Source organism: Schistocerca gregaria, chromosome X (genome assembly GCF_023897955.1).
Source record: "Schistocerca gregaria isolate iqSchGreg1 chromosome X, iqSchGreg1.2, whole genome shotgun sequence".
NCBI lineage: Eukaryota > Metazoa > Arthropoda > Insecta > Orthoptera > Acrididae > Schistocerca > Schistocerca gregaria.
The window spans coordinates 630,818,025-630,841,705 of NC_064931.1; the positions used below are offsets into that span (position 1 = coordinate 630,818,025).

The 23,681-nt window shown below is 44.0% G+C and overlaps 1 pseudogene; it reads right to left on the reverse strand.

Annotated features, from left to right (window-relative positions):
* Positions 1-4,445: 4,445 nt before the first annotated feature.
* Positions 4,446-4,563, reverse strand: LOC126299719 (5S ribosomal RNA; annotated as a pseudogene).
* Between the last annotated feature and the right edge of the window lie 19,118 nt (positions 4,564-23,681).

The following is a 23,681-nucleotide window of genomic DNA, read 5'->3' on the forward strand; positions in this document are numbered from 1 at the left end:
TCACTGTTGGAGGAGAGCTGAAAAGGCAGGCTAAACAGGTGTTTAATGCCACTGGTATTTCAGAACTGTTCAAAGGCTGTCTTTGTTGAACATGAGGGTGTGGGTAAGCACTTCAATGACTGGAATTTTGGTTAGTGCATTGAGCATGGCGGTCATAGTGGTCGACAACATGCTAACCACATAGGGCTGTTTGGAATAAGCAGAGCCAAAAAACAGACCAGTCCACATGAATGAGGTCCCAGGGATGACAGACAGTAGGCCAGGGGACAAAAGACTGAGACAGCAGTCTGATAGGTACATGCTGAGCAGCTGTGCACCATTCTGAAACAGCTGATTTGGAAAAACAAGTGTACCATACATAGTGCACACTAGACCATAAGATAGGGTCAAGGGGCATGTATGCAGCTATATGAGTAGCAGTAATGGGGAACCCAACCAAGGTACATCGACGTTCTATGTCTATGTGGAAACAGGAGCTGTTCTGCATGAGATTTTCCCTCTGCAGTGGAGTATGTGCCAATATGAAACTTCCTGGCAGATTAAAACTGTGTCCCGGACCGAGACTCAGGACTTTTACCTTTCATGGGTAAGTTCTCTACCATCTGAGATACCCAAGGAAGGTAGGAGATGAGGTACTGGCAGAAGTGAAGCTGTGAGGATGGGGTGTGAGTCATGCTTGGTAGCTCAGATTGTAGAGCACTTGCCTGCAAAAGGCAAAGGTCCTGAGTTTGAATCTCGGTCTAGCACACAGTTTTAATCTGCCAGGAAGTTTCAGGAGCTCTCCTGTTGGTCACACGTTGAGTCTGGTTCTGAGGGTAGACAAGAAAGCACATCTGCATTTGCGCGTTTCACAGTAGACTTGTACTTAATGGCATTATAGTAAGAACCAAGGAAGAGAGATCAACACTGGAGCCTTTGAGCTGTCTGCTCTGGAAGCTGAGTGTGTGGCCCAAAGACCAATACCAATGGTTTGTAGTCAGTAATAAGGGTAAAGTTAATTCCAAAGAGGTACACATGGAATTTCTCAATCACAGAGATGATCACTAAAACCTCTTTCTTGGTCTGTGAGTAGTTTCTTTGAGCAGGTGCAGTGTCTTCAACACATAGGAGATTGGTTACTCAGTACCATCATCATTACAGTGTGCCAGTACTGCACACCAGTGTGCCAGTACTGCACCAATACCATATGAGTAAGTGTCACTAACCAAAACAAGGGGATGTGATGGAGAAAACGGTGTAAGGCGGGGTGCTAAACACAGCATGTGCTTCAGCTGTGTGAAAGCATGCTCACAGGCAGCCAACCATTGAAACAGAATGCCCTTCTTCCACAACTGGTAGAGGGGGTGGGTAATGTGTGGTGCTTGAGGGAGGAACTCAGAATAATAATTCAGATTATGTGAAGGCTTCATGGGTTGTCAGCCAAGTAGCATCGTCGTCTCGTAGCAATGTTTGAATGGAATGTGTCTCCATCATCTTCAGGTGAAGATGATGGAGATGCATTCCATCGAAATGTTGCTATGAGATGAAGACACTACTCGGCTGACAACCTGTGAAGACTTCATATATGAAATTCGATGAGAAAGCCTGTACTCACATATAATAATTAAACTTGCCCAAAAAAGGTTGCAGCTCCTGTAGGTTTTGGGGATATGGGAGAGAGTCAATAGCCGAAATGTTGCAATCAGTGGGCTGAATCCCACTTTTGTTGAGCAAGTGTCCAAGGTATTCCACTTGCTCTTGAAAAAGCTGGTATTTTTGTAGGCAGCACTTGAGTCCTGCATCATGCAACATAGTAAAGAGGATGCAGAAGTTGCACAGGTGGTCTTGGCATGTAGTATCAATAACTATTAAATCATCTAGGTAATTGGTACTAGTGGGAATGGACATAGTTAACTCTTCTAAGTATCTCTGGAATATTGCCAGAGTGGAAGAGATCCCAAAGGGCAAATGTTTGTATTTTTACGAGCCAAAGGGGGCACTAACAACCATAATGCATTATGATTCTGCATCTGGTGCAATCTGTCAATAAGACTGGCAAGGTCTATCTTAGAAAAATATTCACCGGCAACAAGCTTTGTGAGGAGGTCCTCTGAGCATAGTGTGGGGTAGGTTTCCAAGTGTGCCTGAGCATTGACTGTTGACCCAGCCAGACAGAGCCAGAGGGAGCCATTTGGTTTTTTAACAACAACCAAAAGTGTAGCCCAAGCCCAAGTTTTGACAGGTACAATTACTCCAGCTTCCTGAAGGTGACCAAGTTTGAGCTTAACTACTGTCTGTCGGGAGACCAGAGGCAAATGCACCTGACAGAAATGGGGCACTACATCTGAATGTAGAGAAATATGCACCTTGAAATAGGTGGCATGCACCAGCCCAGGTTCGAACAGAGATGCGAAAGAGGCACATAGGTCATCAATTTCCTATAAGGGAACCATCGCCGAACTGACCTGAACTTCACCTGTGATGGAAAACCCAAACTGCGAGAAAGCATCCAGGCTGAAAATGGCGCCAGCCGAGAGACTATTGACAACAACAGTGTTATCTGCTGTGCAACCTTCTTTCGTGCTGCCAATGTTGTGAACTGATCTCTGAGGGGAATGGAGCTGTCACCATACGCAACTAACGTGTGGGAGAGTGGAGCAAGTGCTGGGTAACCCACACAAGCTTACATTGTGAGGTTCACCAGAGAAACCATCAACCTCATGTCCACTTGGAAAGAAATGTCCTGATGTGCAATCATGAGTTCCATAAACAACTTTGTAGCAGGAGGACTGCCCTGGGGAACAATGGCCTGGAAATCATGCATCGTCCCTTGACACAAGTGTGGAGTGGAGTTCAGCTGTCCTGATGCTTGATGGCAAACAGTTTGGTGAAGCTCATCCTTTCCATGAGTGCAGTGCACCCAGTGATCTGGAAAGCCTGCACATTGGTTCATTGTGAAATGGTAAGGACAAGAGGGGAGACCCTGCTGCTTATGCCAATGTGGTGTGACTGGCTGCTCAGAGGTCACCAATACATCCAAAAATAATGAATCATGACACTGTCATTGAGAAAGGGAGTTATGAGAATTTTGATCTCTTGGTGGCAGGTGAACCGCTGCTACCTGGGGCAAGCCATAAGGAGGTCCAGCTTGAGGGCTGCAGTGTGCACTTCTGGATGTGGGTCCAATTGGACCACCATGTCTCAAATAAAGGAATTCACATATGAGGTTTTGCAAGATAGGTTTGTGCAAGCGAAATCATAACATTGACTCAGTCCTTGCAAATCTATCACTCATGAGTGGTATGATTGACTTGGTTGCTTGTGGTATTGGTGGAACTCAAGATTCAACATGACCACTTGGAATCGTTGTGAATAATAGATTGACAGCTATGAACATATCTCCTTGATTGTGAGGGCAACTGAGTTTGTGAGGGTAGCCAGCTTCTTTACCAATAAAAATGTCTCTGGAGAAGCCCGAGAAAGGAAGAGTGAGCATTGGAGAGCACCAACAGGAACCTGAAAAGTGGCGATGTGCTGTTTCAGCCATTGCAAGTGTATGTCCCAGTCTTCCTTGGTGTCACTGAACACTGGAAAGGCAGGTGGGCAGAGCTCCACCTAGGAAGCAACCACAGCCTCAACAGATTGTGAACCCTGCATCTACAAGTGTTCCGACAAAAGCTGAATTTCGTGATGTAGCAAGTCCGCTTGCTGCTGCTACTGCTGTTGGAACTGCTGTTGCTGGAGCAGTTGTTGCTGTTGCTGTTCCAAAAGTAGCACAAGTTTCACATCTATAAGGCACTGTTAACCTTTTACCTAGTAGCCACATATAGTAACCAGAATTGTGACACGTCCAGGAGACACGAGCCAACTGGCAGAGGATGTCGATGGTCAGTTGCCATAAACCATAAAAGACAACAACAGTGATAGAGGAGCAACAAAAGATGACAGAACAACAAGCCTGGAAACCAAATCAGTAGCGTTAGACATAGCAATATAAAAAAACCAAACAATGTTACATATAGTGAACAAACACAAGTGCAGTTGGAACATGACCGAGGACCAGGTCCTCACACTGCGAGCTTTATAGCACAGCCGCAGGTGCCAATAGGCTGGCACGTGGGGCGTGGCCCATGCCTAGCTCCTAGGTGGCAATAGCAGTGCTCACAGATATTAGGAGTGCCACATAGTGGCTTTTGTCTAGATCCATGTGTTCTGGTGGGCTTTCGAACTCAACGGGCTGGGATATCAGAATATTGTAACTGGAAGCACTCCGTCTTCAGGCCACGAGTTGCCTACCGGGGCCGTCTGACCGCCGTATCATTCTCAGTGGAGGATGCGGATAGGAGGGGTGTGGGGTCAGCACACCACTCTCCCGGTCGTTATGCTGGTATTCTTGACCGAAGCCACTACTATTCGGTCGAGTTGCTCCCCAATTGGCATCATGAGGCTGAGTGCACCCCGAAAAATAGCAACAGCACATGGCGGCCTGGATGGTCACCCATCCAAGTGCCAATCATGCCCAACAGTGCTTAACTTCAGTGATCTCACAGGAACCGGTGTATCCACTGCGGCAAGGCCGTTGCCGACATTGTAACTGGAAGGGGATTACAAATATCATCACTATTCACAGTTAACTCTACAGTATTAGTTTTAGTTTCAGTTATATTATTTTTTATTTTATTTACAATTGACCAGCATGACTTTAAGTTATCTGAACTTCCTATATGTTGGCTAACACTTTCTGCTTTTAATTGGCTTAGTCATTTGTGGTACTGATATTTGCATTGCTTCTAGAGTTCTTTATATAACTCCGAGTTAGTCTGTGTGCACTATATGTTTTCCACTTTTCCTTTTAGCTCTTCTGTTTTAGTGTCTAAGGGCACACATTTTGTTTTTAAAGGTAAATTTTTTATGAATATTCTGTTTGGTACCATTTATGTGCCAGTCAGAACTTCTAAGAACAGGTTCCATTTATTGATGACTGCAATTGTAGTAAATACTGATTCCCAAGATTCCTAATTTATACTATGTCTTAGTATAACAATGTTGTTTGCAGATATTATCATCTTGTTCTCAGACATTTTTCTTAGTTTGAATCTGGTATTACATTTTAGTACAACATTTTGATCCTAATAATGTGAGAGATGACCAAATATAGTGTATGCCAAGACAATGTGGACAGAATTCATTGAGCTAGTGTATGTTTTATTTGCTCTGGTAGGTACTAGATAAAATAGATCTTTAGCTCCACAAGATAAGATACAAACTGTAAAATATTTGTTTTTCTTACAGTTACATAAAGTGTTGATCTACGAGTATGTTGAGGTTTACAATTCTATGACACAACACTAATTCACTCAAAATTCCATCAAGTGATTTCAGGAATGTATCCAATTTTAAAGAGGGCATCTATGTACAAAAAAGAAAGAAGGAGCACAAAACATGAATTTAAGCATTGCAATTTTGACACTTGTGTCAATACAATATATTACAATTAAGAGCCAGTGCTAGCACGATCCTGAAAGCTTTTGCAGTTGATGAAAGGCCAGTCATCATGAAGGGGATACTACCAGTCTAGCACAATAACCAGTGGATTAGGATGGCAATTTTGAGACTGGACACGATTACTTCTATATGCAAAAAGTATGAACTATGGTATCCAAATAAGAAACACAAATCAATTTCACTGTATCGATGTGATTAATGCAGTGAGACTATGATCTTATCTCTACTCCAAAAACTCTACAAGCTAAGCACGATTTAATTGAATTTAGTACTATTTTCAACATTTTTATTCATACTGTATCATGAAACAGGACTGGGCCACCAACGGTAAGTCAAATGATAATGAAGGATGTTATGCATAGTATGTGCCCAACACAACCCCATACCAACAATACTATGGTTGCAGCACCACTTTCATATTAAGAATGATGCATGAATTAGACTTTACTAAGTCAGTTGTAAGTGAACACAGACACCGACAACCATGGTTTGAAGTTATTGGCCAGTATTTATAACAAAATATTACACATGTAAAAATGTGCAGCATATACGTGTTGTGTTATAATTTATGACTTTTGATACCCAAATCATGCTGAACACAAATGCTGAACTATTGCAAAGAAAAACATCATTGCAACATTAGAATATGTAAACTTAACATAAGAGTATTGCTTAAATAATTAGTATTTAGATTTAGACATAATTAGCATAGTAGAATCTGCATAATAAATTCAGGCAATAGTAGCAAAGTGGCAAGGCCAATTACAAATGATGATCTCCCTACTTTAAATACAGTTTGCAATAATTCACTGGAAGTGTAAACAATTATTGACCAGTAAGTGGAAGTAGCACAGTTTAGAGTTTAAGTTAATTATGCATCACTTAGATTAACTTTTATTTAAATTTTGTTCATTCCTGTACCATTGGATTTCAGTGTTTCTGTAACTGGGCTACCTACAAGTCCAATAAGATTCTATACTAGTCTAGACTAGACTAATAAAAAGTAGAGAAACATTAAGATGGTGGTCTCGATGCTTCAAGATAATCTATATAGTCTCCCACCCATTTGAGTACAACACACAGAACATTCATATGATGTGAGTATCTGGACACAGCAGTTAACCACAGTGCGTTTCTAGCATGACAGGTGAATAGTCAGCCCCCAGTAACAAAGAAGAGCTGAAGATGGTGGTGGTGGTGGTTAGTGTTTAACGTCCCGTCGACAACGAGGTCATTAGAGACGGAGCACAAGCTCGGGTTAAGGAAGGATTGGGAAGGAAATCGGCCATGCCCTTTTAAAGGAACCATCCCGGCATTTGCCTGAAACGATTTAGGGAAATCACGGAAAACCTAAATCAGGATGGCCGGAGACGGGATTGAACCGTCGTCCTCCCGAATAGAGCTGAAGAATCTTGTGGGATTGTACAGTTTAGCAATTTATCTGGAGCAAGCCGTAGCATCTGGTTTAATGTGTCACTGGTAGCTTTTGATTAGTATTGGCAGCAAGAAGACCAGAATTGTTGTAACAAAACTTGTTCACCATAGCATCTCTTTCTGTGGTCATTATAAGCTTATTGTTTCTCAAGTAAATGGTAATGCAACCACGTTTATTATGTGCTCTGCAGTAAAATGTTGCTCAGTTATAATCTTGTATGAGGGTGTGCTGAAAAGTAATGCCTCAAAATTTCTAATGTGAAAACTCTTACATCTTTTTATATGAAACAAATGTTAAAGATGTAGAATCATCTTTAATCATCATGTCTACATATTTATAGCCCTCTGCCATGGCAGTGCATAAGATAACTATGTCAGTATATGAGAAACAGTGCACTGTAATTGAGTTTTGAATTAAAAAGAGCTCGTCCACACATGGAGCACCCTCTCTGTCAGCATGACAATGTCAATTACACACAAGTGCTGTGGCATCTGTAACAAACTGACACCTTGGGTTCACCGTCATCAACCATCCTCCATACAGACCTTACTAAGTCCCATCCAAGTTTCATCTGTTTCCAAAACCTAAAGAACACCCCTATGCCTTCATGCAATGAAGCAGTGCAAGTATACGTGAGGTTGTGGATCTGTCAACAGATTCAAACATTCTAAAGTTATGGTATCAACAAACTGCTCTCTCATATGAAGTAAAAATTTTAAATAAATCGGTTAATAATTTTTTGAGACTTTTGCTTATTAGATTCCCCCTTAATATCTACATTTATATACCAAATATACATGCATGAGCAACAATTACATCTGTACTACATACAAAGGGTACATGCTATGGGTCCAGCAGATTTTCCACAACGTGTCGCATTCTACATACGGTTCCTGCACGGTTGCATCGACGTGCCCCTGTTTCCACGTCGAGTTCTCTTCACAGATGAATGTAGGTTCACAAGGGATTGTGTTGTGAATGCTCGAAATAGACATGTCTGGGCAGATGAAAACCCTCATGCCACACATGTTCAGGGATTTCAAGACAGGTTTGGAATTAACATGTGGGCAGGTCTTGTGATTGGACCATACCTCCTTCCAGCCAAGCTCACGGGTCCCGCATACTTAGTCTTCCTACGACACGTACTGGACCCGTTCTTGGAAGCTGTGTCATTGAATGTCCATCAGGAAATGTGGTTTCAGCATGATGGAGCACCACCTCACTTTTCACTGGCTATCCGGAGACATCTCAACAGACGGTATGGTGAAAGATGGATAGGCCGTGGTGGTCTAACCACGTGGCCGCCATGATCACCAGATTTAACCCCTATGGACTACTTCTTGTGGGGTCATATGAAGGGCCTAATTTATGAGTCACCTGTAGAGACCTAGGAAGATCTGCTAATCTGGTTAGTCTTGAGCTGGAATGAAATGATGCACTGCCATGAAGGAACAAATTAATCAATGAAACAGTATTGCCAAAATATGAAAAGTATATTTCAGTACGAAATCACAATGGAATGTAGTTCCCAAATACTGTCAGAACGACACATTTACCTCTGCTCCTGCATCAGACTGTGATGGTTGGTTGGTTGGATTAAAAGAGGGGGGAAGGGACCAAACTACGAGGTCATCAGTCCCTTGTTCAGAATAAAACAATGCCACAAGTGTGAGAATAAAACAAACGAGACTGACAACACAAAACGGAATGAAAGGAAAAATTACAAGAACGATGAAGAGCAACAAACATGTAAATGGACAAAAGGGGGGGACAAGAAAATGACAGAAATGCAAGAAATGGGATGAAGAGAGTAAAACAACAAAGCAGATTACCATGGCTGGTTGACCATGAGAGTAAAAAAAAGAAGCCAGACACTCTGCAACACATTAAAACCTCCACCCTAAAAGCACTAGTGTGGAGGACGCAGAGGGACAAAGGACATGCACTAAAACTTAGATCAAATGATAAAACCCACCCTCACCAACAAAACTTAAAAGTAAATCAGCCAATGATGCATTGTCAGACGAAATTAGCGGCAATGAGTCCGATAATCCAAGATTCCATCGCTGGGCAGTCAAAGTGGGGCAGTGCACCAAAAGATGGGCCACTGTCAACCAGACACTGCATCGACACTGAGGCGGATCTTCACAGCACAGGAGGTAACCATGGGTCACCCAAATGTGGCCAATGCGGAGCCGGCAGAGGACAACTCATTCCCTGCGAGAGGCCCACATGGAAGGCTTCCACACATTTGTAGTATTCTTAATGACATGCAGTTTGTTGTGTGTACTGTTATGCCATTCCGCCTGCCAAAGTCAAAAACCCTGCTGTGTAAGTCAGAACGCAGGTCACGTCAGAGATGCCCATCACCAGAAGCGGTTTCCACGTAGCCTGTTTGGCCAGCCTGTCGGAAAGTTCGTTGCCTGGGATCCCGACATGACCTAGGGTCCAGACAAACACCACTGAATGGCTGGACCATTCAGGGCATAAATGGACTTCTGGATGGTCGCTACCAAAGGATGATGAGGGTAGTGCTGGTCAATAGCTTGTAGAATGCTCACGGAGTCAGTAAACAGGAGAAATGACTTGCCTGGGCATGAGTGGATGTGCTCAAGAGCACGAAATATGGCCCCAGCTTTGCAGTGAAAGCCAGCTCTGCAGTGAAAACACTGCAGCCATCGGGCAAGGAGTCCTGTTCTATATGTCCTCCATGAACATAGGCAAAGCCAACATGACCATCGGCCATTGAGCCATCAGTGTAAACCACTTCATGGCCCCAGTACATGTCGAGAATCAAGAGGAAGTGCCAGTGGAGAGCCACAGGGTTAACTGAGTCCTTAGGGCCATGTGAAAGGTCCATGCGAAGCTACAATCCAGGTGTACACCATGGGGTATACATGAATGGACCTCAAGTAAAGGGAATGACTCCAGTTCTGACAGAAGGGATCACATGCAAACCACAATCGTTATCCCTGATCTGGGCCGCCGATGTGGGAAACAAGCTGCTGCGGGTGCGAAAAGGAGACAGTAATTCGGATGCACAGAAGAACTACGAATGTGTGCAGTGTAACTGGTGAGCAGTTGTGCAAGCCTAACCTTCAATAGAGGGACTCCGGCCTCCACCAGGACACTGGTCATCTGATTCATTTTAAAGGAGCCTGTCAATAGGCGAACACCACAGTGTTGCACTGGGTCAAGTAAATTCAATGCCGAGGACGCCACCGAATCATAAACCACGCTCCCATAGTCAAGACAGGATTGCAAAAGGGCTTTATAGAGCTGCAGCAACGTAGAGCGATCTACACCCTGGTGCTGCTCAGGCAGTGGCGGGCGTTGAGGTGCTGCCAGCATTTCCACTTCAGGTGATGAAGGTGAGGTAGCTAAGTCAATCGAGCATCGAAAACCAGTCTAGAATCGATATGCCTCCACTACAATGAGTGGATGATCAGTAAGATATAGTTCTGGTTCCCGATGAACGGTACAATGAGGACAGAAGTGCACGACACACGATTTTGTGGCTGAAAACTGGAAGCTGTGGGCTAGAGCCATGACTCCACCTTGTGAATGGCTCCCTGTAGGCGCCACTCAGCAACACCCGTACTGGAGGAGTAGTACGAAATGCAGAAGTCATCATCAGCATACAGAGAAGGCGAGTCGGATGGCCCTACAGCTGCTGCTAGACCGTTAATGGCCACTAAAAATGGAGACACACTCAATACGGAGCCGTGCGAGACTACATTCTCCTGGATATGGATGGAGCTATGGAAGGCACCAACTTGGACATAGAAAGTATAAAGTGACAGGAAACTTTGGATAAAAATCAGGTGTGGGCCTCGGAGACCCCACTCGTATAATGTGGCAAGGATATGATGTCGCCAAGTCTTGTCATACACTTTTCGTGAATCAAAAAAGATGGTAACCAGGTGCTGGCATCTGGAAGAGGCTGTGCAGATGGCAGACTCGAGGGACACAAGATTATCAGTGGTAGAGCGACCCTGGTGGAAGCTGCCCTGACATGGAGCCAGTAGGCCACGTGACTCCAGGACCCAACCCAACTGCCGACTCAGCAGCTTACAAGGAATATTGATGAGGCTGATGGACCAATAGCTATCCACATCAAGCGGGGTGTTACCAGGTTTGAGCAGCGGAATGATGATGCTCTCCCATCATTGCAATGGAAAGACGCCATCGCACCAGATCTGGTTGAAGATGATGAGGAGATGTCACTTAAAGTCAGATGAGAGATGTGTAGTCATCTGTCTGTTGATCTGATCTGGCCCAGGAGCTGTGTCAGGGCAATGTGCCAGGGCACTGAGGAGCTTCCACTCTGTAAATGGGGTGTTATAGGATTCACTGTGGCATGTAGTGAGCAAAATCACTTTTCCTTCCAGCCACCGTTTGAGAGTGAGAAAGGCTGGGGGCTAATTCTCCGACACAGAGACTCTAGCATAGTGCTCAGCAAAGTGCTTGGCAATCGCATTTTCGTCGGTAGATATCATGCCATTTATGTTAACACCGGGAACGCCTGCTGGGGTCTGGTACCCAAAAACATGTTTTATCTTTGCCCAGGCTTGGGAAGGTGATGTATGGCACCCAATGGTCGAGACATGTCTCCCAACACTTCTGCTTCTGTCGTTTGATAAGATGGTGAACGCAGGCACAAAGCCGTTTAAAGGCTATGAGGTGCTCCAGGAAAGGGTGCCGCTTATGCTGCTGAAGAGCTGGCTGAGGCTCAGTGACTTCCGACGACCACCAAGGGACTGCCTTTCACCGTGGGCACCCTAAAGAGCAAAGGATCGCATTTTCTGCTGCAGAAATGATAGTTGTAGTCACTTGTTCAACCATCACATCGATGTTACCATGTGGTGGAGATTCAACGGTGACAGCAGCGGTGAAAGTTTCCCAGTCCGCCTTGTTTAAAGCCCATCTGGGTACGCGTCCGTGGGCCTGATGCCAGTGCAGTGATACGAAGTTGGGAAAGTGGTCACTACCACACAGGTCGTCATGTGCTCTCCAGTGGATAGATGGGAGAAGGCCAGGACTGCAAACCAAGAGATCAATTGCCAAATATGTGCTATGTGCCACACTGAAATGTGTCACTGTGGAAGCACCTGTATTTAAGAGGCAGAGGTTGAGGTTGAGTTGTAACAGTAAATTTTCGACATCTCTGCCTTAGCCAGTAAGCACAATGCCACCCGACAAGGTGTTATGGGTGTTAAAATCTCCCAAAAGCAGGAAAGGTTTAGAGAGTTGATCAATCAGTGCAGCCAATGCATTCAGGGGTACTGCACCATCTGGAGGAAGATATACATTGCAGACAGTTATTTCCTGCGTCGTCCTTACCCTGACAGCCACAGCTTCAAGAGGGGTTTGAAAGGGGCACAGGTTCACTGCATACTGAGTTTAGTACATAAATGCAAACTCCACCTGACACTCTATTATAGTCGCTACGGTTCCTGTAATATCCCTTATAGCCACGAAGGGCAGGGTTCTGCATTGCCGGGAACCAGGTTTCCTGCAGGGCAATGCAGAAAGCAGGTGTAAAGCTTAACAGTTGCCGTAGCTCAGCCGGGTGGTGGAAAAAACTGCTGCAACTCCACTGGAGGATACCGTGATCATGATGCTGGGAAGGCATGGAACATTCAATGAGACAGTTTATGCCTCAGGGTCACCTGCTGCCACCGATTTATTTCCTGAGCAGTCTGTATCCATGGTGTCTGAGGGTCTGGTGAGATCTAGATCCTCAGTGGACGCCATAATCTCCACCTCATCCTCAGAAGCAAAGCTTGTAGGTAGCGGTGGTGTGGGTACCACCACAAGTCCCTTGGTCTTGGTGTCTTCTTTTTGGATTTCTCTTGCTGTTCCTTGGGTTTCTCTGGCTGGGAGGGCTTGACTGATTCAGTCTCCGGGACCTAGGATGATCGTGAAGCCCTACAACCAGCTACTTCTGAGCACTTCAGCCCCTGGCGGGAGTTATATTTCCCATTAGCAGAAACCTGGGAAGGGAGTGACCCAAGGGACCCTTCCTAGTGAGAGGTGCCGAAGAAGATTTAGGCTTCTCTGACTGAGAAGTGGGGACGGGTGTCCCCAATTGTTTGGGGGGGGGGGGGGGGGCAGTGCTGCCGAGGTAGGTGGTGTGGGTGCAACAGGGAGGGAAGTGCCCCCCACCATCAAGGGTGCAGGTGTAGTCTTCCAGCTCGGAGGGCCGACCAGAATTCACGGAACAGATGGGGCTACAACTGTTCTCAAGTGGCAGCGTAAGAGGAGGTCATAGCCACAGAATGTAGATGCTCAAATTTCTTCTTAGTCTCAGTGTAGGTCAGTCGGTCCAGAGTCTTGTATTCCACGATTTTCCTTTCGCGCTGTAAAATCCTTCAGTCTAGGATGCAAGGGGAATGATATTCTCCACAGTTGACGCAGATGGGAGGAGGGACACATTGAGTATTGGGATGTGATGGATGACCACAATTTCGACATGTGACACCGGAAGTACAGCATGAAGACATATGGCCGAACTTCCAGCACTTAAAGCACCGCATTGGGGGAGGGATATATCACTTCACATCACAGTGGTAGACCATCACCTTGACCTTCTCAGGTAATGTGTCACCCTTGAAGGCCAAGATGAAGGCACCGGTGGCAATCTGATTATCCCTCGGACCCCGATGGACACAATGGACAAAATGAATGCTTCGTCGCTCTAAGTTGGTGTGCAGCTCGTCGTCAGACTGCCAAAGATGGTCCCCATGGAATATAATACCCTGGACCATATTTAAGCTCTTATGTGGTGTGATGGTAACAGAAACATCTCCCAGCTTGTCACAAGTGAGTAATGCCCATGACTGGGCAGAGGATGCTGTTTTTATCAAGACTGTTCCTGAACACATTTTGGACAAGCTCTCCACCTCCCCAAACTTGTCCTCTAAATGGTCTACAAAAAACTGTGGCTTCATCGAAACAAAGGAGTACCCATCAGTTCTTGTACATACGAGGTACCAGGGTGAATAAGATTCGCTGCTATCCTTAGCCTGGCGTTCCTCCCAAGGTGGGGCCAGGGAGGGGAATGATTTAGGGTCATACTTCCATGTATTGACTGAGACTTAGAATGCTTAGAGACTGCTGGTGCTTGATCACCAGCAAGTGATGGTGTGGTATGTTTCATCACGCATCATTTTCCGTGATGCCACCCACTACAACCAGGGGGCCTCCCCATGGGCGTTACCCAGCTGCAGAAAAGGCCACCTGGCAGGATGGCCATTGCCGGGAGTCCCGATGCCCCAAGTTGACAGGCATCTACTCCCTGGCATGCGTGGGGAGTTAACGGCACAGGCATCAGCAGAGTGATTGCTGTATTGTCAGAGGGTTACAACCAACAGGGTACATGTCGGCCCCACCACAATGGACTGGCTACTGTGCTGGTGCACAGCTAGTTACAGTACATTGCATAGCTCCATGCAGTATATCAAATCAGAATTTCAAAGCAGTGCGTTCAATTAACAATATAAATACTGCAAACTTTAGGGAAAGACTAAAGGAGCTAAATTGGGATGAAGTGTATATGGAACCCGATGCAAACTTGAAATATAACTTATTTCACGATACATTTTTAAGGGTATTTGAAAATTGTTTTCCCAAGAAAACAGTGAAACATAATTCCAAGAAAACATATAAAAAACCTTGGCTAACTAAAGGAATAAGAATATCTTGCAACCGTAAAAGAGAACTGTATCTAACAGCAAGAGGGAGTACTGACCCCGAAATTGTTCAATATTATAAAAACTATTGTGCGGTACTAAGAAAAGTTATTAAAAAGTCCAGAAGCATGTGTATCATGTCTGAGATCAGTAACTCTGATAATAAAATTACAGCAATTTGGAATAGTATTGAAAGGGAAACAGGGCAACCAAGAGCACAGGAAGACTTTAGTGCCATAAAACTGAATGACAAGTGTACTAACAAACAATCTGAAATTGGAAATATTTTCAATAGTCAATTTTTAAATGTTGTGGAGAAAGTAGGATCTAGATCTTCACTAGAAGAGGCAAGACTTCTAATAGAAGAGGCCATCCCTGTGCAGTTTGAAACAACTGTATTTCCACTAACCTCTCCCTCTGAAATCAGTAAAATAATAAACTCACTGAAAAGTAAAAGCTCTTACGGAATTGATGGCATTTCAAGCAAGATACTTAAAGCTTGTTCCCCACAGATAAGTAGGATTCTCAGCCACGTATGTAATACCTCTTTGGAGCAGGATGTTTTCCCCAATAGACTGAAATATGCCATTGTAAAACCATTGCATAAAAAGGGGGCTACGTCGGATGTCAACAACTATCGCCCAATCTCTCTTCTGACAGCTCTATCAAAAATTTTTGAGAAAGTAATGAATTCAAGAGTAGCCTCCCATATATGTAAAAATAAAGTACTAACAAAATGTCAGTTTGGTTTTCAGAACGGCTTTTCAACAGAAAATGCTATATACGCTTTCACTGATCAAATATTAAATGCTCTGAATAACCGGACATCACCCATTGGTATTTTTTGTGATCTCTCAAAGGCCTTTGACTGTGTAAATCATGGAATTCTTTTAGATAAGCTAAATCATTATGGTTTGAGGGGGGCAGTGCACAAATGGTTTAATTCATACTTAACTGGAAGAATGCAGAAAGTTGAAATAAGTGGTTCATGTAATGTTAATACAACAGCTGATTCCTCAAACTGGGGGGGGGGGGGGGGCTATCAATCACGGGGTCCCACAGGGTTCGGTCTTAGGTCCTTTACTGTTCTTGATATACATAATGACTTACCATTCCATATTGAAGAAGACGCAAAGTTAGTTCTTTCTGCTGATGATACAAGTATAGTAATAACATCCAAAAACCAAGAAATAAGTGATGTAATTGTAAATGATGTTTTTCACAAAATTATTAAGTGGTTCTCAGCAAACGGACTCTCTTTAAATTTTGATAAAACACAGTATATACAGTTCCGTACAGTAAATGGCACAACTCCAGTAATAAATATAGACTTTGAACAGAAGTCTGTAGCTAAGGTAGAATTTTCAAAATTTTTAGGTGTGTCCATTGATGAGAGGTTAAACTGGAAGCAACACATTGATGGTCTGCTGAAACGTCTGAGTTCGGCTACGTACGCTATTAGGGTTATTGCAAATTTTGGTGATAAGACTCTCAGTAAATTAGCTTACTATGCCTACTTTCATTCACTGCTTTTGTATGGTATCATATTCTGGGGTAATTCATTGTTGAGTAGAAAAGTATTCATTGCTCAAAAACGTGTAATCAGAATAATTGCTGGAGCCCACCCACGGTCATCTTGCAGACATCTATTTAAGGATCTAGGGATCCTCACAGTAACCTCACAGTATGTATATTCACTTATGAAATTTGTTGTTAATAATCCAGCCCAGTTCAAAAGTAATAGCAGTGTGCATAGCTATTACACCAGGAGAAAGGATGATCTTCATTATGCACGGTTAAATCTGACTTTGGCACAGAAGGGGGTAAATTATGCTGCCACAAAAGTCTTTGGTCACCTACCAAACAGCATCAAAAGCCTGACAGATAGTCAACCAACATTTAAAAATAAATTAAAAGAATTTCTAGATGACAACTCCTTCTACTCATTGGCTGAATTTTTAGATATAAATTAAGGGAGGGAAAAAAACTAACTTAAGCATTAGTGCCATGCAATATTTTGTGTAATGAAATATCTTGTAGAGACATCTTTCATTAACCTGACACGTTCCACATCGTTACGAAGTGTCGTATTCATGATCTATGGAACAAGTATTAATCTAATCTAATCTATCAGGTGCAAACAAGTCCATGGTCATCGTCAGCGCAGAAAGCAACACTGCATAGTGCATCGTGGAAAACGCACCCAGGAAGGTGTCCTCACCCAAGAGATGGAGAATGAGTGGGACTGCAATGAGACAACCAGAAAGTAGGCTACAGGTCTCAAGGCACGATGCACCATGTAAAGCACCCTTCCCCAATTGGCACGCTCTTCGGAAAAATTTTGAAGAACGGAGGTCAAACCCTACAGGGGGCCATCACATAAAGGCCGAAACTTGTGAGACTCCTTTTAGTTGCCTCTTACAACAGGCAGGTATACCTCCGGCCTATTCTTACCCCCACACCTGCAGGAGGAGACTGTGATGGACCACACTAGTCCTCTGACTTACATTAAGTATCCCAAGGCTACAAAAATTTGTTCAGTCACACAGCTAATGTCCATACTACTATATGTAGTCATAATTAATTTGTCCAGCATTAACAACTTTGCGGTGAGACCTCCCTTGCACTGCCATTCACAATTATTCTACATTCTGAAAGTGAGCCTAAAGGTAAAATGTTTGTTTATGCATTACCATAGAAAAACTGTCCTTTTTCCACGAGAACAGACCTATGAGAAGAAACAACAAGCTGATATTTGTTAGCACAAAAATAAAGTATTCAGTTTGAAAAGTGTGTAATGATCAAAGTATCTACATCTACATCTACATGACTACTCTGCAATTCACATTTAAGTGCTTGGCAGAGGGTTCATCGAACCACAATCATACTATCTCTCTACTATTCCACTCCCGAACAGCGAGCGGGAAAAACGAACACCTAAACCTTTCTGTTCGAGCTCTGATTTCTCTTATTTTATTTTGATGATCATTCCTACCTATGTAGGTTGGGCTCAACAAAATATTTTCGCATTCGGAAGAGAAAGTTGGTGACTGAAATTTCGTAAAAAGGTCTCGCCGCGACGAAAAACGTCTATGCTGTAATGACTTCCATCCCAACTCGTGTATCATATTTGCCACACTCTCTCCCCTATAACGCGATAATACAAAACGAGCTGCCCTTCTTTGCACCCTCTCGATGTCCTCCGCCAATCCCACCTGGTAAGGATCCCACACCGCGCAGCAATATTCTAACAGAGGACGAACGAGTGTAGTGTAAGCTGTCTCTTTAGTGGACTTGTTGCATCTTCTAAGTGTCCTGCCAATGAAACGCAACCTTTGGCTCGCCTTCCCGACAATATTATCTATGTGGTCCTTCCAACTGAAGTTGTTAGTAATTTTAACACCCAGGTACTTAGTTGAATTGACAGCCTTGAGAATTGTACTATTTATCGAGTAATCGAATTCCAACGGATTTCTTTTGGAACTCATGTGGATCATCTCACACTTTTCGTTATTTAGCGTCAACTGCCACCTGACACACCATACAGCAATCTTTTCTAAATCGCTTTGCAGCTGATACTGGTCTTCGGATGACCTTACTAGACGGTAAATTACAGCATCATCTGCGAACAGTCTAAGAGAACTGCTCAGATTGTCACCCAGGTCATTTATATAGATCAGGAACAGTAGAGGTCCCAGGACGCTTCCCTGGGGAACACCTGATATCACTTCAGTTTTACTCGATGATTTGCCGTCTATTACTACGAACTGCGACCTTCCTGACAGGAAATCACGAATCCAGTCGCACAACTGAGACGATACCCCATAGCTCCGCAGCTTGATTAGAAGTCTCTTGTGAGGAACGGTGTCAAAAGCTTTCCGGAAATCTAGAAATACGGAATCAACTTGAGATCCCCTGTCGATAGCGGCCATTACTTCGTGCGAATATAGAGCTAGCTGCGTTGCACAAGAGCGATGTTTTCTGAAGCCATGCTGATTACGTGTCAATAGATCGTTCCCTTCGAGGTGATTCATAATGTTTGAATACAGTATATGCTCCAAAACCCTACTGCAAACCGACGTCAATGATATAGGTCTGTAGTTAAATGCATTACTCCTACTACCCTTCTTGAACACTGGTGCGACCTGCGCAATTTTCCAATCTGTAGGTACAGATCTATCGGTGAGCGAGCGGTTGTATATGAGTGCTAAGTAGGGAGCTATAGTATCAGCGTAATCTGAAAGGAACCTAATCGGTATACAATCTGGACCTGAAGACTTGCCCGTATCAAGCGATTTGAGTTGCTTCGCAACCCCTAAGGTATCTACTTCTAAGAAACTCATTCTAGCAGATGTTCGTGTTTCAAATTCTGGAATATTCCATTCGTCTTCCCTGGTGAAGGAATTTCGGAAAACTGCGTTCAATAACTCTGCTTTAGCGGCACAGTCGTCGATAACAGTACCATCGGCACTGCGCAGCGAAGGTATTGACTGCGTCTTGCTGCTTGTGTACTTTACATACGACCAGAATTTCTTCGGATTTTCTACCAAATTTCGAGACAATGTTTCGTTGTGGAACCTATTAAAGGCATCTCGCATCGAAGTACGTGCCAAATTTCGCGCGTCTGTAAATTTTAGCCCATCTTCAGGATTTCGCGTTCTTCTGAACTTCGCATGCTTTTTCCGTTGCCTCTGCAACAGCGTTCGGACCTTTTTTGTGTACCACGGGGGATCCGTTCCATCTCTTACCAATTTATGAGGTATGAATATCTCAATTGCTGTTGCTACTATATCTTTGAATTTGAGCCACATCTCGTCTACATTCGCATAGTCAGTTCGGAAGGAATGGAAATTGTCTTTTAGGAAGGCTTCTAGTGGCACTTTATCCGCTTTTTTAAATAAAATTATTTTGCATTTGTTTCTGATGGATTTGGAAGAAATGATATTGAGCCTAGCTACAATGACCTTGTGATCACTAATCCCTGTATCAGTCATGATGCTCTCTATCAGCTCTGGATTGTTTGTGGCCAAGAGGTCAAGTGTGTTTTCGCAACCATTTACAATTCGCATGGGTTCGTGGACTAACTGCTCGAAATAATTTTCGGAGAAAGCATTTAGGACAATCTCGGAAGATATTTTCTGCCTACCACCGGTTTTGAACAAGTATTTTTGCCAACATACCGAGGATAGGTTGAAGTCCCCACCAACTATAACCGTATGAGTGGGGTATTTATTTGTTACGAGACTCAAACTTTCTCTGAACTGTTCCGCAACTGTATCATCGGAGTCTGGGGGTCGGTAGAAGGAGCCAATTATTAACTTAATTTGGCTGTTAAGTATAACCTCCACCCACACCAATTCGCACGGAGTATCTACTTCGACTTCACTACAAGATAAACCACTACTGACAGACACAAACACTCCACCACCAATTCTGCCTAATCTATCTTTCCTGAACACCGTCTGAGACTTCGTAAAAATTTCTGCAGAACTTATTTCAGGCTTTAGCCAGCTTTCTGTACCTATAACGATATCAGCTTCTGTGCTTTCTATTAGCGCTTGAAGCTCAGGGACTTTTCCAGCGCAACTACAACAATTTACAACTAAAATTCCGACTGTTCCCTGATCCAAGCACGTCCTGTAATTGCCAAGCACCCTTTGACATTGCAGCCCATCCCGCACTTTCCCGAGGCCTTCTAACCTAAAAAACCGCCCAGTCCACGCCACACAGCCTCCGCTACCCGTGTAGCCGCCAGCTGAGTGTAGTGAACTCCTGACCTATTCAGCGGAACCCGAAACCCCACCACTCTATGGTGCAAGTCTAGGAATCTGCAGCCAATACGGTCGCAAAACCGTCTGAGCCTCTGATTCAGACCCTCCACCCGGCTCTGCACCAAAGGTCCGCAGTCGGTTCTGTCAACGATGCTGCAGATGGTGAGCTCTGCCTTCATCTCGTAAGCAAGACCGGCAGCCTTCACCAAATCAGATAGCCGCTGGAATCCAGAGAGAATTTCCTCAGATCCAAAGCGACACACGTCATTAGTGCCGACATGTGCCACCACCTGCAGCTGGTTGCACCCTGTGCTCTTCATGGCATCTCGGAAGGACCCTTTCCACATCAGGAATGACTCCTCCCGGAATGCACACGGAGTGCACACTGGATTTCTTCCCCTCCTTAGCCGCTGTATCCCTAAGGGGCCCCATTACGCGCCTAACATTGGAGCTCCCAACTACCAGTAAGCCCACCCTCTGCGCTTGCCCGGACCTTGAAGGCTGAGAATGATCCTCTGAAACAGGGCAGGCGGCTGCATCTGGCTCAGCCAGAGACAGTGCCTGAAACCGGTTTGTCAGACGCACCAGGGAGGCTTTCTGATCAGCCTCCGGGGACGCCTTTCGCTGTCTGCCACGCCTTGGAACGACCTCCCAATCAACCACAGGCGAGGGCTCAGCCCCACTGCGGGCAGCAACCGGGGCAACCACAGCGGCGGACCGATCTGGGGACAGACGGGACGAGGTTGACATCCCCGTGATACCCAAGTCCGGCTCCCCACAGTGGTGCCCATTGGCAACAGCCTCAAGCTGCACGACCGAAGTCAGCGCCGATTGCAGCTGTGAGCGAAGGGATGCCAAGTCAGCCCTCATCCGAACACAGCAATCGCAGTCCCTGTCCATTCTAATCGATGTTTAACAACAGTTACCGAAACATGAGTCAGTGCCTAGATAACGCAAGCGGAACACGCAAAGAATGTATCAACTAACCTGTACAAATGCCTTACGACTGCGCTACAATCTGCTGAATTTACGATTACAGTAACTAAAACTCGAAATTGCACCTCCTATACGAAACTCACACGCAATTTAAATAAGAATCTACGAAGTAAACACTAAAGCGCGATGCTACAACTGTCAAATACTATAATACGCCCTAAATATATGAATTAAACAATGGAAGTACCCAAAAACACGCAAAGAAATTAATTAAACTATCTAACAAATAAGTAAGCTAGGGTTATGCGACTTGCTGCTGCAGCTGCTTATCCAACGGCGGCAGGGAGCACACTGACTGACCGACACTGGCCGTTCACAACAAAAACAGAAGACAGACGACTACGCGAATTTGCACTATTCAGGTACTAAGGCGCGATGCTACAACCCTCAAATACTATAATACGCCCGAAATATATGAATTAAGCAATGCAAGTACCCAAAAACACGCAAAGAAATTAATTAAACTATCTAACAAATAAGTAAGCTAGGGTTATGCGACTTGCTGCTGCAGCTGCTTATCCAACGGCGGCAGGGAGTACACTGACTGACCAACCGACATCTTGTTGCACATGTCTTTATTGCAAGAGGCTTGACCTCATCTTCATTGAATTCAAGAAGCAGATCAAACAAGCGCTTCTGGATAGCCTTCAGTTTATACAGAATTTGAATCACAGTTTATACAGAATTTGAATCAAAGTGTTACTTCTCATTTTTATGTACAAACTATTGCCTGAGGTGAGAGTAAAATTAAGAAACAGAAGACATTTCTGGAAGTTACTTGAAATTAAACCCTGAACCTTTAGATTGCTATTCTTACTATTGTCCAAAAAATGACTGCACAGAAAGATTTCCCTTGCCTTTAAGATGAAGCACTGAGTGACAGGCACACACACAAAAAGTCAGTCATGTAATGGCATCGGAATTTGGGTATCTACCAATCTGATTAAACTTCATACCATAACTTTTTAAGTACAGGATGTTTCAAATAGGACTTTATAACTTTGAAAATTCATGTAAATTAATTCTTAGTACCTACAGAGGTGATTGTAATACCAATTTGAGGGAAATACATCCAGTTTTGTCTCGAGTGGTTCACTAGTGCAGAATCACAAAGTAAGGAGGGCTAGTGGCAGTTGCATTAAAGATGACTGTATTAACTAGACCCGAGCATGCTAGCTGTGGTTTGGTTTGAAGAATCAAAGTCAGTGACCACAGTTCAGCATAATTTCCATACAATGTATGCTAAAGATCCTTCCTAGTAGGCCTACAATTTATGAGTGGCATAAATGTTTTGTAGAAACAGAGTACTCGGTAAGAGATGGGAAATCATCAGGTCATCAAAGCAGATCTAACAACAATGTTTAGCGAGTGAGACAATTTTTTGCCAAGAGCCCTACGAAATCGACCCGGCATGCATCTCTCAAACTGCAAATTCCACATACGACTATTTGGCATGTGTTGAGAAACCTTACAGACCGATGATCGAACAAGTAGTAAGAGACACTGATAAGATTGCTGCCAAGAACTTCTGGATGGATATGTGCAATCGATTATACGAGGATGAACATTTCTTGGACAAAGTCATCTTTTCTGCTAATACACATATGTAACTGTAGGATTTGGGGCAGTTAAAATCCACATCAAATATTGCAACATGTTAGTGATAGCCCTAAACTGAATGTTTTTTGTGCATTGAGCAAGAACAAAGTGTACAGCCCCTTTTTTCCCATGAGAGAACCATCAATGGGATAGTGTACCTGGATATTATGTTACAGCTATTTTTGATAGCACAGATCAGTGAGGATGACCGTGAACTAAATGTTTACTTCATGCAAGATGGTGGACCACCCCACTACCTGGCTGACGTCCGGGATTTTCTCAGTGACCACTTTCCAGGCAAATGGATTGACCGTGATGTGCTAACTGCATGGCGCCCACATTCCCCAGACCTGACATGACTCGATTTTTTTTTTAATGGGGATTCATCAGGGATATTGTGTTTGTACCTCTTGTGCTGACTTCTTTATCTGAACTTAGAGCAAGGATTTCTACCACCACTGAGCAAGTTACACCTGCAATGCCACAGCGAGTTTGGGAAGAAATTGACTTCCGATGGAATGTGTGCAGGATAACCAACGGAAGCCACATACAAAATCTTTAAAGGTAAAAAACTTGCTGTGTTTCCCTACAAAATAACACAAAACCCAGCTCTATATCTTATTTCAATAATTTTATATGAATTTTTAAAGTTGTAAGGTCTTTTTTGAAACACCCTGTACCACCACTACACACTTTTGTCTC